Source organism: Schistocerca gregaria, chromosome 1, assembly GCF_023897955.1.
Source record: "Schistocerca gregaria isolate iqSchGreg1 chromosome 1, iqSchGreg1.2, whole genome shotgun sequence".
Classification (NCBI taxonomy): domain Eukaryota; kingdom Metazoa; phylum Arthropoda; class Insecta; order Orthoptera; family Acrididae; genus Schistocerca; species Schistocerca gregaria.
In genome coordinates this window covers 969,714,297-969,731,821 of record NC_064920.1, presented here as the reverse complement: position 1 = coordinate 969,731,821, position 17,525 = coordinate 969,714,297, and the positions used below count along the sequence as shown (strand labels likewise).

The following is a 17,525-nucleotide window of genomic DNA, read 5'->3' as shown; positions in this document are numbered from 1 at the left end:
ACAGTTAGGCGGGGGGTGGGAAAACTTAGATTTCATGGTCGAGCGACTGCTCATAAGCCACAAATCACGCCGGTAAATGACAAACGACGTCTCGCTTTCTGTAAGAAGGGTAAACATTGGACGATTAAACAGTGGAAAAACATTTTTTGGAGTGACGAATCACGGTACACAATGTGGCGATCAGATTGCGGTGTGGGTATGGTTAATGCGCGGTGAACGTCATCTACCAGCGTGTGTAGCGCCAAAAGGAAAATTCGGAAGCGGTGGTGTTATGATGTTGTCGTGTTTCTCATGGAGGGAGCTTGCACCCTTTGTTGTTTTACGTGGCCTACATTGATGTTTTAAGCACCTTGTTGCTTCCCACTGTTGAAGATCAATTTGGGGATGGCGATTGCTTCTTTCAACACGATCGAGCACCTGTTTCTAATGCACAGCCTGTGGCGGAGTGGTTACACGACAACAACATCCCTGTAAGAGACTGGCCTGCACAGATTGCTGACCTGAATCCTATAGAACATCTTTGGGATATTTTGGATCACCGACTTCGCGCCAGGCTTCACCGACCGATATCGATGCCTCTCCTCAATGCAGCACTCCGTGAAGAATTGGCTGCCAATCCCCGAGAAACCTTCCAGCACCTGATTGAACGTTTGCCTGCAAGAGTAGAAGCTGTCATCAAGGTTGAGGTTGGGGAAACACCACACTGAATTCCAGCATTACCGATGTAGGGTGCCACGATCTTGTAACTCATTTTTAGCGAGGTGTCCGGATGCTTTCGACCACATAGTGTATATATTCTCGTTACCGTTTACAATATTAGATACTTTTCCACATTAGTTCAGTGAGCAATTGCAAGTGCAGAAATCCTATTACAATTCATAGCACACACTTGCTGCAAAAACGATCTACATAATGAAGCATGTAGTGGCTGGAGTCGGCAACTGGAACTGACCTCTTATATAGCTTAATTCTAGTTACCCATTCCAATATTTATCATTTCGAAAGCAATTACAAATGCAGAAATCCCATTACATTTCAGTGTACGCAACTGTTGGAAAACGATTTAAATAATGGACCAAAGAATAATTAGAATCGGCGACTACAAGCTTCATTCTAATTACCGATTCCAATATTTTCTATTTTCTGTGAATTTTCGTTATTTGTGTACTGGCTTTTCTCTTAGGATTTTTGAGTTAGTTTCTCCACTTTTCATGACAACTGTTCTTTTTATGTTTCATGTATGTTAATATTTATTTCATTTTCCGGTTGTTGTGTTACATTTTAGTTTCCCTCCGGGCCAAAACCCCGGTTTTCCGGCGAAGTCCTGTTACATTCAATTATTATTATTAAAATTAACGTTATTTCACAATATTACGACTTCACCATGCCCTATACTTTAATTTATGTAGAGATTCTCTGTGCTTTTTCTTATTTTCATAAATTACGATGATAATTTATATTACACACGATTCTCTTGTTCTGTTCATTTTCGTTACCTTCAGTTCTTTTAGGTATAATACGTGGCAAAGTAATTAATCCATGGGTTCATCACGGAACTATTATTACAATTTTATCGTATGCTACATTCCTTAGTTTACAAATTCGATCAGTTGCTCTGAAAGATTACCTTTATGTAGTGACCTTGCCTTAGGTATGACGTCATTGCTCAAAGCCACCGGCTGGAATTGGACATTAGAATTTATCGAACAGCCTGTAAATTATGATTCATCTAAGTAATTATTTTTATTTGTGTACTTACGTGCATGTCAAGTCCATAAATAATGTAAAAATAGTTAAAAAAGATTTAAAAATAGTTAAAAATACTTAATTCGGTGAACTTTACAATGACTCCCAATGCCAGCTTGAAACTTGACAAATTTTTTTGCTACCAGTCACCCTTTTCTTTCATTCACATTTTAGCGAAATGATTCTCATTTTCAAGTGCATTTTTCTGTGTTGTATGCCATGTTTATGCAATGTACCCGATGCGTGGGGTTCCGCTTTGTTTTCTTGACTGCAATATATAAAAAACGCCCAGTTTTAATCTGTTATCGGCTTTTACATGTAGTTAATGCACAGTACACATTGAGTATAACTTTAAACGTGCAGTTTTTATTTGTTATCGGCTCTTATATGTAGTTAATGCACAGTACACATTGAGTATAACTTACACAAAACAAACGCAAATATATTTTTAGATGTAGTCGACAGAGATACTGCCACAGGTCGTCCACAGAGTATGCTATGCTTTTGTACAGAGGGTATTGATCTTAACAATCTTGATCATAATTTGCTTACATCTATTTCACAGTGGTGCTTGTTTCCATGTGCTACTGTTTTTATTTACGCATATTGTCAAAGCATCTGAAGAAATTCACTGATTCATTATCAAATTTTTCGTTTAACATTTTATCTTCATATTTCCTATAATATGAATACATCTCTACTTCTTCTAACAAGTCCCTTGTATGACATTGATTTAGTCGGTGGAGTACTTTGACATTTTGTACTATTTTTCCAAATAGGTGTCCTGCATTATGTATGAGTGTGGCTATTGCTGATGTTGTGTGTTTGCTGTGTGTGTAGGTTTCAATGTGCTGTGTGTGTGTGTGTGTGTGTGTGTGTGTGTGTAGCTGGTGTTGAAATTTCGATGTATTTCTCCTAGGTAGAACAGGGAGCATTCCTGGCATGTTACACTGTATATTCCAGAGTCTGAGTATGTGTCATTATTACACTTTGTATTATGTATTAGTTTTTGTTGTAGTTTATTAGATGTACAAAACACAACTTTTACTTCGTGACTGAGCGTTTTTTTTAATTATAAATTGCACTGAAAACAAATCGAAGCAGACCCTCATATATCAAGAACTTTATATAAAAATAGCATAGTACACAGAGGAAACGCCCTTGAAAATAAGAATCTTTTCCCGAAATGCGTCGTGTAAAATATGAATAAAATAAAGTCGTGACTTGTACCAGAAAAACTATAAGCAAACCCATTCCTCTCACAGTCGCAGGCTTTCCCAAACCATTTATAATGGGCAAAATCTGATTAATAGTGCCAAACCAAACGACGAATTCTATATGAATGTACAAAAACCTTAAATAAAAGTACTAAAAACAGGTATACATTTAACATTCGAAAGACACTGTCAGTAAGTAGGTATAATTCAGTATAAAACTGAAAGTAAACGCAGACAGCAGCGTAGCAAAACTTATAAAGCACACAGCATGAAAACTGTGACAGAAAACGAAAATATCGCAGCTACACAAAAAGGAGGACATGCTAAACAGGCAGCTACTTAACATACAGACAGAAACAGCAAATAGCATGTAACCCACAGCATGTAACTCCATTGACTAAATTAGTGTCACGAAAGAAAATATGGAGATAAAGTATTAAATGAAAAACTTCAATTAGAGAATTTTTCAGATGCTTTGACAATATACCTAACTAAATATAGTAACACATGGAAATAAGCACCATTGTAAAATAGATTATGATCAAAATTGTTAAGATAAACACCCTCTGTACAAAACATATCATATTCTGGGGAAGATCTGTCACAGTATCTCTGTCGACCATATTTAAAAATGTCTTTGTAAGTGTTTATTTAAGTTACTCTATGTGTACTGCTCACAGAAAATTGTGTGTGACGTTTAACTTGTGCGAGACTCTACACGGATGGTCCACGAGAAAGCACTAAGTACAAGATCTTCCAAATTTCGTCACTAACTACATATAAAAATCGATAACAACTAAAAATTAAGCGTTTTTATGTATTTGCAGTAAAAACAAACAAAGCAGCACATCACACATCGGAAATATCATATAAAAGTGGCATAGAACACGGAGAATACGCACTTGGAAAGAGGAATCGTTTCCCGAAACGCGTCGGGTAAAATACAAATAAAATAAAATGGGGACTGGTATTAGTAAAGTTATTTATAAGCAAACCCACTGTTTTCACAGTCACAGGCGTTCACAAAACCATTTATAATTGACAAAGTCAGATTAAAATTTTTCTTAGCAAGGCTGTACACTTTACTGAAAACAGTTCCACAAAAATTAAATTAAATTCCACACTAAGAACAGAGGAATAAATCTTTGATTACTTCAGCTATTAATACACTTTTTCTCAATTTACACATTCTGCGGTTCTTGACATAGTAATGTGAGTATAATAGTTCACTCTGTGTGAAAATAAAAGATATGTTAATCCTTTTTATTATTATGATTTTCGTTCTATGGTTATGACAGTCCTCATCTGCTTGTTGCGTCGAGAAAGCCAGATGGATGAGGAATGCAATGAGCTAACAGAAAATGCTACAACAGAATGCTTTGAAAAGGAGTTTCAAATATTTGTCACATAGTTTCATAATTGACAACAACAAGCATAGAGAACGTACTGCTTTCCCCTCGATAACGAAACAGATGGTTCGTCAATGCTGCGTATAAATTCATTCTTCCATCAGCTATCGGACGTCGCAGTGGCTGGTCACAACGCAGACTGTGGGCTCGTTGACAATCTCTTGATTAAACTTCCACGCCAACAGCTTGGTCAGCTCTCTAAGCAATATTAAACAGAGTAACGGCTGTTCCAAAAATGTACTCTCCGAGGAATTCACAATGTAACGTGAATGAAAGCAACATTTTCATTCTTTAGTTCCGGAGAAAGTCGACTCGGATTCTAAAGCACAAGACAACATCGCCCATTGCACAATAGAACAAAGAAATAAATCTGACAGCATCTGTTCGCTACGAGTGGCAGATACTTTTTTCGTGTATAATACTCCTTTAAAAGTCTCAAACTTTCCAGTTTCCCCATTGTTTTCTTCTCCGCGTCATCTTATACGTTGCTCCGTAAAAAAAGAAAACTGATGTTGCCAACGCCATTTGGATATTATGCGTCTTTTTACTGTTCATCGCTGTCTGCTGTCGCTGAAAAGTAGTACTTCCTCTTGAAATACACTACCCAATCATCAGAAATTGCGATAGATATCGACAGAATTGAATAGATCCCGAACAATTTCTACGTGATAAATTGTTCTCAAGCAGCAGTTTCGCTGGATGAAGTTACATGTATGTTGCAGTGACCTACATTGTACTCATATTGTTTTTCCAATATCTATAAGACAGAATAAGGTAGCAGTATGATAGCAAATAACCAGACAATCCTCCTGTTTTCAGTTTGTGGATATAACAGAGAAAGCATCTCCGTAATAAACGTCTCAGCAACTTTTCCAAAAGATAAGTATTTTCCTTACGTTCTTGGCGTCATGCAGTATTACCTCCATCACGAGAACACAGACTTCAACGAATATTTATCGTGCACCTTCAGAACTCTAACAATTTTCTTGTGTACCACTATGCTCGAAGAGTTTTGAACGTCATAGGGGACATTTGAAAATTCTGCAAAGATAAGACACTGAAAAACGTTGCGTGATAAAATCCAGACATTGCAATTCAAGTGATGTTCTTTGCCTCCGTGGTATTAAATGTGCCTAAAAATAACAGTGGCTGTGTTAAAAAGTAAGATAGCGTGTGTATGATTGAACATTGCAATACACTGACGTAAAACAAGTCACAGTAACAAGAAGGAGTGTGCGACATAAACGGAAGTTGATAGGCCTGTTTCTATGCCTGAAAGACGACATCTGTTCAGATTTCGTGCCAGTCGCTTAAAAATGGTGCTACTAGCGCCACTATGAGGATGCAAACCAGGTTTGCTTTAAATACACGCTATAACGGTCGTAAGTGTCAATTACAATTGATATTGGACGTGGTTATTTTATGTTAATCAAGACTGCCTTTAAGGGGACAAAGTCGTCATTATGAACTGAGTTTGAAAAATGTCGGGAAATAGAGCTACGAGAAACTAGATGTTCCTTCTGAGATACGGCAGAAAAGTTTGGTAGTAATACAGAGAATGTACGATTGCAAGAATGCCAGACTCTGGACAGCCATATGCCACTACCGACAGGGAAGATCACTGTGTTCAGCGAATGGCTCCACCGCATCGTGTTGCATCTGCAGCAGCAATGTAAGCAGCAGTTGACACAACAATGACACAACGGGCTGTTACAGACGCTCGGCGGCGTGCATTCCTTTGACATAAAACCACCGCCATTTGTGACTTCAGTGGTGTCCGGCGAGAGCTCATTGGAGGGCAGGTTGAAGTCCTGTAGTGTTTCCTGATGAAAGCTGTTTCTGCCTTGGCGCAAGTCATAGCCATAGGAGGAGGCCAGATGACGGCCAGCAACCAACCTGTCTGCACGCTAGACACACTGGACCTACACCTGCAGGTATGATACGCAGTGCGATTTCATATGTCGACAGGAGCACTCTCGTGATTATCCCACGCCCCCTGACTGCATAATTGTACGTCAGTGTGCTGATTCGACCTATTGTGCAGCCATTCATGAACAGTATTCCTGGGGATGTTTTCCAACAGGATAACGCTCGCCCCACATACCGCTGTTGCGAACCCAACATGATCTGTAGAGTGTCGACATGTTTCTTTGGCCTGCTCGATCAACTGATCTCTCACCAATCGAGCACATACGGGATATTATCGAACGACAACTCTAGCGTCCGCAAACAGCTTTGACCGTCCCTGTACTGGACAAGCAAGTGACCAGGCAAGGAACTCCATCTCATACACTGGCATCCGCGCCACCTGTACAACACAATGCCTGCACGCTCGCACGCTAGCATTCAACATTCTAGCGTTGTTAATGTACCAGCGCTTCACGTTTGCGATGGCTTATCTCGCGCTTACATTAACCTGTGACTTTGAAATAGTAATCACTTAAACAAGTACCGTGAATGAATGTATTCCCTAAGTTTCAGTGCTCTACATTAATTATATTTTGGTGCTGCGATTTTTTTTCCCGTCGGAGTACATTTTTCAGTTTAACATTATATCTCTTCCAGAACATCATCCTTCCTTTTGAGATGCATCGAATATATGGTTTTTTTTTCATATTATTCAACAAAAAGGCAGATGGAAAACTACAGCCGGCCGGGGTGGCCGAGCGGTTCTAGGCGCTACAATCTGAAACCACGCGATCACTACGGTCGCAGGTTCGAATACTGCCTCGGGCATGGATGTGTGTGATGTCATTAGGTTAGTTAGGTTCAAGTAGTTCTACGTTCTAGAGGACTGATGACCTCAGAAGTTAAGTCCCATAATGCTCAGAGCCATTTGAACCATTTTTTTTGGAAAACTACTCAAATACTCATACAACCTTAGAAATCCACTCTAGATAAACGTGAGTTATTTTTTTTTTGTAAACGGAATATCTTACTCACTGATCAGGTCTGCATTTGAAGTATTGCACGTAGGGACTTCAGAAAACTGGGCACACATGTAATCCCATGCTAAGATCATCTAGCAACAGGAGTGACGTATTGCTAAATAGTAGTACAAATTTCGGGTTTCCTGGAGAGACGGTTTTGCTGCGCTACGGATAACAGATGCTCGTCCGCCTCGGTCAGTGAGGCTGTTGGCTCACTGAAGAGGGTCGGGTTCGATTCACGGCCGCGTCGGTGATATACTCTTCTCGGAGGCTCAATGTTGTGTTGTCCTTGCGTTCCTACCATCATAATTGACATTCACTGTTGAGATGGGTGTAAGGGTAGTCCCGAAAAACAATAAATTAAAAAAAAAAAAGTTCATCACAGCTCGAGACAGGGATGGCGCTGCAACTGGACACGTATTCGAAAGCTGTAGTACGTGGGACAATGTGGTAATAGTGAGCAAAACGTCAAAATTTCGTACAGATTTACCATGAAGTTCTGGTGGTATATGGACAAAATGCAGAGTCGCTTCCAGCCGTGGTGTAATGGTGTAAACAATTTGACCAAAACCACACAGACGTGGTGGTGCTGATCGGAAAGTCCACATCTTGCATCACGTGATTTATATCTTTCGAGTAAGCTGAAAGAACATCTGCGAAGGAGGTTAAGATATTTTCCATCTATGAGTACGTCCTCACAGTGGTTCTCTAATGGTTAAGTGACCAAGGAGTAAATCTACATCGTCGAGGAACTGAACGACTGGTAGTTTGTTCCGACCGTTGTTTACAAAAACTTGATCATCATGTTGAAAAATAGCGTCCCGTGGCTGCCTCATTTTTCAACTGTAGTACAGCATTCAATAAAAGTTACTTGGCATACCATAATAACGTGTAACTTATCTTTTGAAACCCCTTATTGGCAAATCTGATAATCTACCAAGAACATGTCAAGAGGAAATGAAAGTTAGCGGGTACAAAGACGAAAGAGGTGCATAGTTGTTAAATCTGGTAACCAGTGGAGCGTGTTTTTCGTACTGTAGACAAGGCAGCTGATGTAGAATCAGGTCAGTCACTTAGCTGATCAGCTCAAAGTCCGTAAATCTTTTCGTCATCGTCGAATACCCATGTCAAGCTATACTACCGGCTGAAGCAACGCGTAAGTCACGCCTAAATAGCTCAGTCGTTAAGTATGTACAATCGGTCTAAAATTTTTGAAATTTTTTTTTGTCACCTGATAATTTTGGAGCTTGTTAGAAGTATTTTCTTCAGTTTTCATAGTTGAAATCGTGCTACAAATTGCGTAAAAGTCGTGTTTCAACTAATGTGCAGTGTCGCACCCTTTCTGTACACGGCTCTCTAAAGTTAAAAGGCTGTGAGTCAACTTACGATTAAATTAATTAGGATTTATTAAAGAAATACACTCTTGGTGGAACATGAAACTCGAACGAAAGCTTAAAACTCCTCATTTAGAAGAGACCCCATAGACAACAAAAACATGTTCAAATGTCTGTGAAATCTTATGAGACTTAACTACTAAGGTCATCTGTCCCTAAGCTTACACACCACTTAACCTAAATTATCCTAAGGACAAACACACACACACCCATGCCCGAGGGAAGACTCGAATCTCCGCCGGGATCAGCCGCACAGTCCATGACTGCAGCCCCCTGACCGCTCGGCTAATCCCGGGCGACCCAAAGACAACATTTTCCTCCTCTACTATTGTTAAAATTTCCTCGCATGATGCTTGTCTGGTGTTCAAAGATGGTAGCACTGGAAGAATCAGGACCCTTATAAGATTAGGATAAGATGGACGTTGCTTCACTGATAACCTACTGAAGAAGTTTGATGATGTGCGTACTCCTAGTTCTGAGATATCAGTGAAGGATATTACCAAAAGAGCGTGCCGGAAGGATGAGACTATACGAAAAGAGCTACAAGAAGACCAAACAGACGAAATGTATGGTTATGGCCAACATTAAGGTACTTGTTTCGGGCATAACAGCTAATAAATTCTGTTTCCGTTATTTTCCATACCTTTCATTTTTCAGTGTATAAGGACAATTTTCTGCTGAACCATGGTAGATAAAAAGGTGAAACTTGCTGCAGACTTTGCAAATACTATATCATAACTTTCCGTGGTAAAAAGATTTCCAGACTGCATTATTGTCGACTTTATTTAAATTTTTGTGTACTAAAAATTGCTTGATCCTACACACAAATTTAAAAAATTGTTGAGAGTGTTCTAAGTCTGATATTAAAACGACCAGTACATAGTTTTGTTCATCTAATTATTAAGAATAGCCTGCCACATTTTGAAAGTGATAAGTACATTAATCTTTGAGAAAATATGGTAGTATGTGTTCTGAGAGTATCCGCAACGTCCTGACCAAAATCTGACAAAAAGTTTAAATCCAGATTATAGGGAATAAGATAGTGACAACATATATAGAATTTGGTTCAGCTATCTCTCAAACAGTAAAAGTTACATCAGCTTGTAAGTATCCATGTATTTTCTCATACGTTACCCCTGAAGAACATTGCCCATGTAGGCTAGGTTTCAGTTTCATGTCCTGGTCCAGCACACAGTTTTAATCTGCCACAATCCGCTGAGTAGTAAAAGATTCGTTCTGGTACACCACTCCAGTTTTCTCGTCTTTCACAGCACTCGAAATAAATTTCCATACTTTTTACAGTATATGCCGACACTTTTCTCTCACTGTATTTCGGTTGTAGATTAAAGCCTAGTCAACATTAATTTCACAGAAGTAGACATACATAAATTATACAACAACGGTAGACAGTATCGTTAGTGAGCGTGAGAGTTTGGTGCTGAATCAAGCATTTCCTTTCCTACTGTCAACGCTGACTCATGTATTTGCGATGAACGGTTTTTAAACAATGTTCATAATTTAAATTTAGACAGACTGGAGCTGTTTATTACAATTGTAACGGAACACCTATTGATTTCATGGTGTTTTAGACAGTGCCATGAACTATAACGTAAGCAACACTGTGCACTGCTAGGTGGTAGCGTGCCGTCAAATAAATTGGAAGAAACACGAAAGGTTCTAGCCATAACTGGTTACAGAACATCATCATAAACTAAAGGCTATGCCTTGTCGATTTAGCCACGTCTGTCTCCATTGTCAACCTCTTCAATTCTTCATACGATTTTAGCCCCATCTCTTCTTTGATGTTATTAAAATAAGGTGCTCTTGGCCTGCCTCTTGATTTTTTGCCTAAAACTTTTCCTTCAAATACATTCCTTAGGAACTGGTTGTGTGGTTGTGTCTCATTATGTGCCCTATCATTTTTGATATTCTTCTTCCTATATAATTTAGCAACGTTCTGTTCTCATTTACTTTTCTTAAGACCTGTTTATTACTTTTTCTATCTACCCAGCTTGTTTTTGTCATTCTTCTCCATATCCACATTTCCATTGCTTCCAGTCTCTTTTCTGACTGCCTTTCCCAGAGTCCACGCTTCACATCTGTATGTAAAGACACTCCAGACAAACGTATTGGCAAACTTTTTCCTACTTTCTAGGCTTATATGATTGTCTGTTAGTAAATTCGTTTTGTTTTGGAAAGTTTGCTTCAACAAGGCTATTCTTCTCTTTATATCTGTGATACATTTATTGCGTCAATGATTGTGCTCCCCAAATAAAAGAAGTTCTCAACCTTCTCTAGAACATCATCTTCTAGTTTATTATTAACTTTACCATTTTCTTTTGTCTTCCCTACTACCATAGTTTTTGGTTTCTTCTTATTTATTTTTAGATTAAATTCTCTTAGGATTTTGGCAAATTTTAGCAACATAAACTCCATGTCCTTCACCAAGTCAGCAAGTACTACTATATAATCTGCAAAACGGATACAGTGTATTCGTTTCCCGTTAATTGTACTTCCTTTGGTTATTCTTTTCCATTTTTCAAAGGTTTTTTCAACAAATATGTTGAACAAATATGGTGGTAATGGGCATCCTTGCCTTACTCTCCTCCTTATTTTTGCTTTCTTCTTCACACCATTCACTTCTATCTCTGCTTCCTACCTCTTATACAGGTTCCAGATTAATCTCCTGTCCCTCCAATCAAAATTTATTTCCTTCATTGCTCGGAATAACAATTTCCGATTAACCATGTCAAATGCTTTTTGTAAATCTATAAAGGTCAAGTAGGTTTTCCTATTAACTCCAATTCGTCTTTCTAATACCATCCTCAGAGTTAGTATTGCCTCTCTAGTTCTTTTCCGGATCTGAAACCAAACTGGTCTTCTCCTAGGTTTGCCTCAGTTTTCTTTTTTATTTGATTTTTTATAATGTTTAACATTATTTTGGAAGTGTGGGATAGTAAAGAGAGAGTTCTATAGTTCTCACAGTCCAGAGAATTTCCTTTTTTTGGGATTATTACTGATTTGCAGTTAAGCAAATCTGTGGGTGGTTCTTTTCCATCTTCATAGTCTTTTTAATAAGTTTATATAAGTACTCTTTTGTTGATTCTCCAATATCCTTCAGTATTTCTGCTGGGATGTTATCTGTGCCTGTCGCTTTGCCATTACTTAGATAATTCAAGGCACTGTTGAATTCCTCTTTAGATATAGGTGGGCCTATCATGTCGATATTCACACTGCTCTCTTTTTCCAAAAATTCCCCCTCATTAGCAATATCTTCTCCTTCATATACTCTTTCCATCGTTCGCATACATCCTTTAATTCGAAAAGTAGGTTACCGTTTTTATTCTTGACCATATTTGTTTTTGTTCTTGGCTTTATCTGCATTGATTTAATTTTAGAGTAGGCTCTATCAATTTGACCTCCACTTAGATCTTGTTGAATTTCCTTATGTTTGTCGTGCATCCACTTTTCTTTTTCAAATTTACATTTCTGTGTAATTACATTTTTTACTCTTTTGTACTTATCGAAATGCCTCAGCCTGTTTCCTTCTTCAATAATGTCTATTATTTCCTTGGTCATCCATGGTTTCCTCGGTTCTAGTTTCCTTAATCCTACCAGTTCTTTTGCAGAAACTTCTACGGTCTCTTTGAATTTTTCCCATCCTTCCCTATTACCTATCTAGTTATCGGACAATTCTTTCATGTCCGCAGCTACTATAAAACATCTGTGTTGGTCAGTTCTTTTATATTTCTTAAATCTGCCACTATAGGCTGCTATCACTAGAACTTGCTCACTGTGTATATCATATCCAGGGTATGAGTGCCTTGACTTTATTTGATTCATAAATTTCTTCTGGACTAGGATATAATCTATCTGATACCTTTTGTCATCTGATGAACTTTTCCAAATATATCTCCTTCACTTGGGCATTTCAAAACACGTGTTGGTGACTATCATTTCGTACTGTTCACATGAATCTAGCAACCTTTCTCCTCTAGCATTCATTTTTCCTAGCCCAAACTTGCCATTCCATAATCCTTTGTTGTCTTGACAAATCGATGCATTGAAATCACCACTTATGATAGGATTGTCCTTTTCTTTAACCAGTTTCATTAAGTCATCAATTTGCTCATATACTACTTCTACTTCCTCATCCTTGCGATTTGTTGTTGGTAAGGAAACTGCAATTACACACAACTCTATGGGTTATGCTTTAATTTTAATCATCATTATCCTATCACTGCAGTGGTATGTGTTCAACACGTTGTTCTTCCATTTTCCTTTCAAAATTATGTCGACGCCATTTCTTCCTGTTCGAGCACTACCACTGCGAATGATCCTGAAATCTCCTGACTTAAAATCACCGTTTCCATCTAGTTTCACAGATTCCTAATATGTGCCGGCCGCGGTGGTCTAGCGGTTCTAGGCACGCAGTCCGGAACCGCGCGACTGCTACGGTCGCAGGTTCGAATCCTGCCTCGGGCATGGATGTGTGTGATTTCCTTAGGTTAGTTAGGTTTAAGTAGTTCTAAGTTCTAGGGGACTGATGACCACAGTAGTTAAGTCCCATAGTGCTCAGAGCCATTTTTCCTAATACGTCCACCTGTGACTTTTCCATCAGCATCTTAACCTCTTCTAGTTTCCCAGCTTTTAATAGGGTTCTGACATTCTATGTTCCAATTCTCGTCTGTTCTTTTATTTCTTTACTCCTTACAGCCTTGCCCAAGAAATTCTCCCCCGGAAATCCTAATGGGAGAATTGAGACTCCGGAAAATTTTGAATTGGACGTAGCCGTATTTCTATTTGGGAATCCTGTATGGGATCGTTAATGCAATGGTTTCCTGCTGCCTTCTGTATCCTCCTGCCGTTGACCATTTTAATGGTTCCTCCGCCTTTAGGGACAATTTAACATCCCTGGGACAAGGCGGTGCCCCTTCCTTACCAGCTCAGCCGTCCCTTACTGGCCTTTGGCACTTGATAAGGTTAGTCTCCTTATAGTGGTAGCCATTCGGTTAACAGCCATATGTTGGAAAAGAAAATGAAAATGAAAGACACTCTCGGGCCTCGGAACCCAATACCGTCTGGGTCGAAGCAGCAAGAGTTGACCAAGAGAGGCCGACAGGAAAAAAGAAAGCAGAACTGCGTGAATAACTTTGTTTCACGTGGCTAAAAGTAAACTTGATAGAAGTGCCATCATAAGACTAGATCGAAAAAATTAGAAAACTACTTGATAGCATGCGAGTGTCAAGAGACATTACTGACCTTATTCAAAGTGCTAATGCCAGGCTTGAATCGTGTTGCACAGAATAGAAGCCATCACGGCAAGGTAGCTAGCTGTCCATTTAACTCTGTCTGAAAATCAAGAAAAAATTTCGATTAAACCTTTCCTGGAAAATGAATAAACCTGCTTAAAATGAAAAATGTGCACATCCAAATAACATCACAGAAGTACGAAATCTGCAGGAAGTTTGGTAAAGTATGCTAAATGCAATGATCCAAATCCTCGTGCCATAGACGAAAGAGGAAGCACACATTCAGCTGTGTTTTGCTGGTAGTGTCTGTTGTTTTGATCGTCTTTGCACTGCGTTGTTAAACACAGTAGACGTACCAGGAGAAAGTCGACGAGCACGAAGAGAGAAATAGGCTGAATTCTGGTGGGATCGTTTTGTGGCTCTGCGGCATTCTAAACAGTTCTTCACAAGCAAACACTGTACGTGGCGTGTGAGACGACAATAATTTTGGTACCGGTTGCCCAAAGACATGCTCATAGCACAAGTTTTGGGTAGAAACGACATACATACTTATAGCTGTCAGGTTACCTTCCATTCAGAAGGCTGTTGCACGCAGCGACTGTTATCTTGACTTGTAAATAATAGATTTCAGCTATCAGCCGTTCTTTTGAAATTTTATTGGCATATCTATATTTCAGCTAGAAACTAGCCATTCTCAATGCACTGTCAATTTTGATCAAAGCATGCAATGCCTATTGGTTGGGCTTGATCCACAGTTCATTGAATACTCGATGAACAGTGGATGAAGCCCGACCAACAGGCATTGCATGCATTGATAGAAAATGATAGTGCACTGGGAATGGCTAGTTTCTAGCTGATATGTAGATCTGCTAATAAAATTTCAAAAAGACGACTGATAGCTGAAATCTATTATTTACAACTTATAGCAGTGCCTCTTCATTAGACGAGAAGCGACTGGCGATCGTATAGTGACTGCAGCTCAAGTTACGGGCAACGTTACACACAGAGTCTCAAGTAACATCTATTCGGTTCCCTCAAATTATTGTTTCGAGTTCTAGACGTGTTATGAGGAAAGAGGCAGTGCGTTTTGCAATTCTTAAGTCACATCGGAGATCGTTGTGCTTCAACTGCTTGAAATAAAACTCAGTCTTGCAGCTGGCGGAGCAAAAGAGTGCAGTATATATACACTCCTGGAAATTGAAATAAGAACACCGTGAATTCATTGTCCCAGGAAGGGGAAACTTTATTGACACATTCCTGGGGTCAGGTACATCACATGATCACACTGACAGAACCACAGGCACATAGACACAGGCAACAGAGCATGCACAATGTCGGCACTAGTACAGTGTATATCTACCTTCCGCTGCAATGCAGGCTGCTATTCTCCCATGGAGACGATCGTAGAGATGCTGGATGTAGTCCTGTGGAACGGCTTGCCATGCCATTTCCACCTGGCGCCTCAGTTGGACCAGCGTTCGTGCTGGACGTGCAGACCGCGTGAGACGACGCTTCTTCCAGTCCCAAACATGCTCAATGGGGGACAGATCCGGAGATCTTGCTGGCCAGGGTAGTTGACTTACATCTTCTAGAGCACGTTGAGTGGCACGGGATACATGCGGACGTGCATTGTTCTGTTGGAACAGCAAGTTCCCTTGCCGGTCTAGGAATGGTAGAACGATGGGTTAGATGACGGTTTGGATGTACCGTTCACTATTCGGTGTCCCTTCGACGATCACCAGAGGTGTACGGCCAGTGTAGGAGATCGCTCACCACACCATGATGCCGGGTGTTGGCCCTATGTGCCTCGGTCGTATGCAGTCCTGATTGTGGCACTCACCTGCACGGCGCCAAACAAGCATATGACCATCATTGGCACCAAGGCAGAAGCGACTCTCATCGCTGAAGACGACACGTCTCCATTCGTCCCTCCATTGACGCCTGCCGCGACACCACTGGACGCGGGCTGCACGATGTTGGGGCGTGAGCGGAAGACGGCCTAACGGCGTGCGGGACCGTAGCCCAGCTTCATGGAGACGGTTGCGAATGGTCCTCCCCGATACCCCAGGAGCAACAGTGTCCCTAATTTGCTGGGAAGTGGCAGTGCGGTCCCCTACGGCACTGCGTAGGATCCTACAGTCTAGGCGTGAATCTGTGCGTCGCTGCGGTCCGGTCCCAGGTCTACGGGCACGTGCACCTTCCACCGACCACTGGCGACAACATCGATGTACTGTGGAGACCTCACGCCCCACGTGTTGAGCAATTCGGCGGTACGTCCACCCGGTCTCCCGCATGCCCACTATACGCCCTCGCTCAAAGTCCGTCAACTGCACATACGGTTCACGTCCACGCTGTCGCGGCATGCTACCAGTGTTAAAGACTGCGATGGAGCTCCGTATGCCACGGCAAACTGGCTGACACTGACGGCGGCGGTGCACAAATGCTGTGCAGCTAGCGCCATTCGACGGCCAACACCGCGGTTCCTGGTGTGTCCGCTGTGCCGTGCGTGTGATCATTGCTTGTACAGCCCTCTTGCAGTGTCCGGAGCAAGTATGTTGGGTCTGACACACCGGTGTCAATGTGTTCTTTTTTCCATTTCCAGGAGTGTATTTTAAAACCCGTCATTTATATGCATATAATACTATTAGATATTAAGCCATTTTTTTAAAATCTGTGAATGCCATTTCGATATAAAAAAGGAATTCGGGTTTCGTAAATTCAGGACAACTACACAGGCATCCAAAACTTAAGGATGAAAGTAACTTTCATAGTCAAGTAACATAGCTCGATGAAACTTTAATCATACATAGAAAGAAATGCTACAGCATAGCAGCATAATACAGAAGGTAGCTGAAAGACATAAACAATGAGATGAACAGAAAAGACAAGTTTATTGAAAGACAATAATTACACTAAAGCTACCATGATTTCTGATGCCCCCCTGGACACAGAAAAGGCGGGACATTGTTCTTAATAGCGTGTGTGATCACCAGAGACGCACTGCACGCTCTGTAATCTGCTTCCACGTTAGCACCAGGGTTGGTAAGGAATTCGTGTGGAAAGGCGTTGCATTCCACGTCAGTGCATGTTGACGCTCTGAAGCACGTCTCCCCACCGTAAGCCAACCCACAAGCTCGATGAGATTGAAGTTGGTGAAGGGGCAGGCCATTCCATTCGCCAAATATCCTCTTACGATATTGCAGTGCCAGTGTTATTCTGATGACGATGTACTGCGCCGACCACAGCCGTTGCGAAACACATAACATGAATTCGCAATTGCGAATAATGAGTAACACTAGCAGTAGAATGGAATGATGACAGTAAAAGTTTTTGCCGAACCGGAGTACATTGTCACAATAACACTGATCGGTGAGCGTGCCGTGTTCAAAGATGTAGAGATCAGTACAGCCGTGTAACATTATTCTTCCCCACACCATAATATCTGGACTACAAAATCTGTCATGTTCGACAGTAGTACATTGCCTGTTTCCAACTTTGCCTTACGAGGGTACTTCCAGAATCACTACAGAGACTGAAACTTGTCACATCCGTGAAGAACACGAGACCCCCTCGCCGT

General features: G+C 40.6%; 1 protein-coding gene across 1 annotated transcript in view; it reads right to left on the bottom strand.

The window, feature by feature from the left end:
• The window catches only part of LOC126276649 (probable glycoprotein hormone G-protein coupled receptor), a 1,482,411-nt gene that overhangs the window by 981,367 nt on the left and 483,519 nt on the right, over nucleotides 1-17,525 (bottom strand). The window contains exon 2 of the mRNA XM_049977295.1: nucleotides 13,959-14,048. The gene's annotated coding sequence lies outside the window, so the exon portion shown is untranslated. The remainder of the gene's footprint in view (nucleotides 1-13,958; nucleotides 14,049-17,525) is intronic.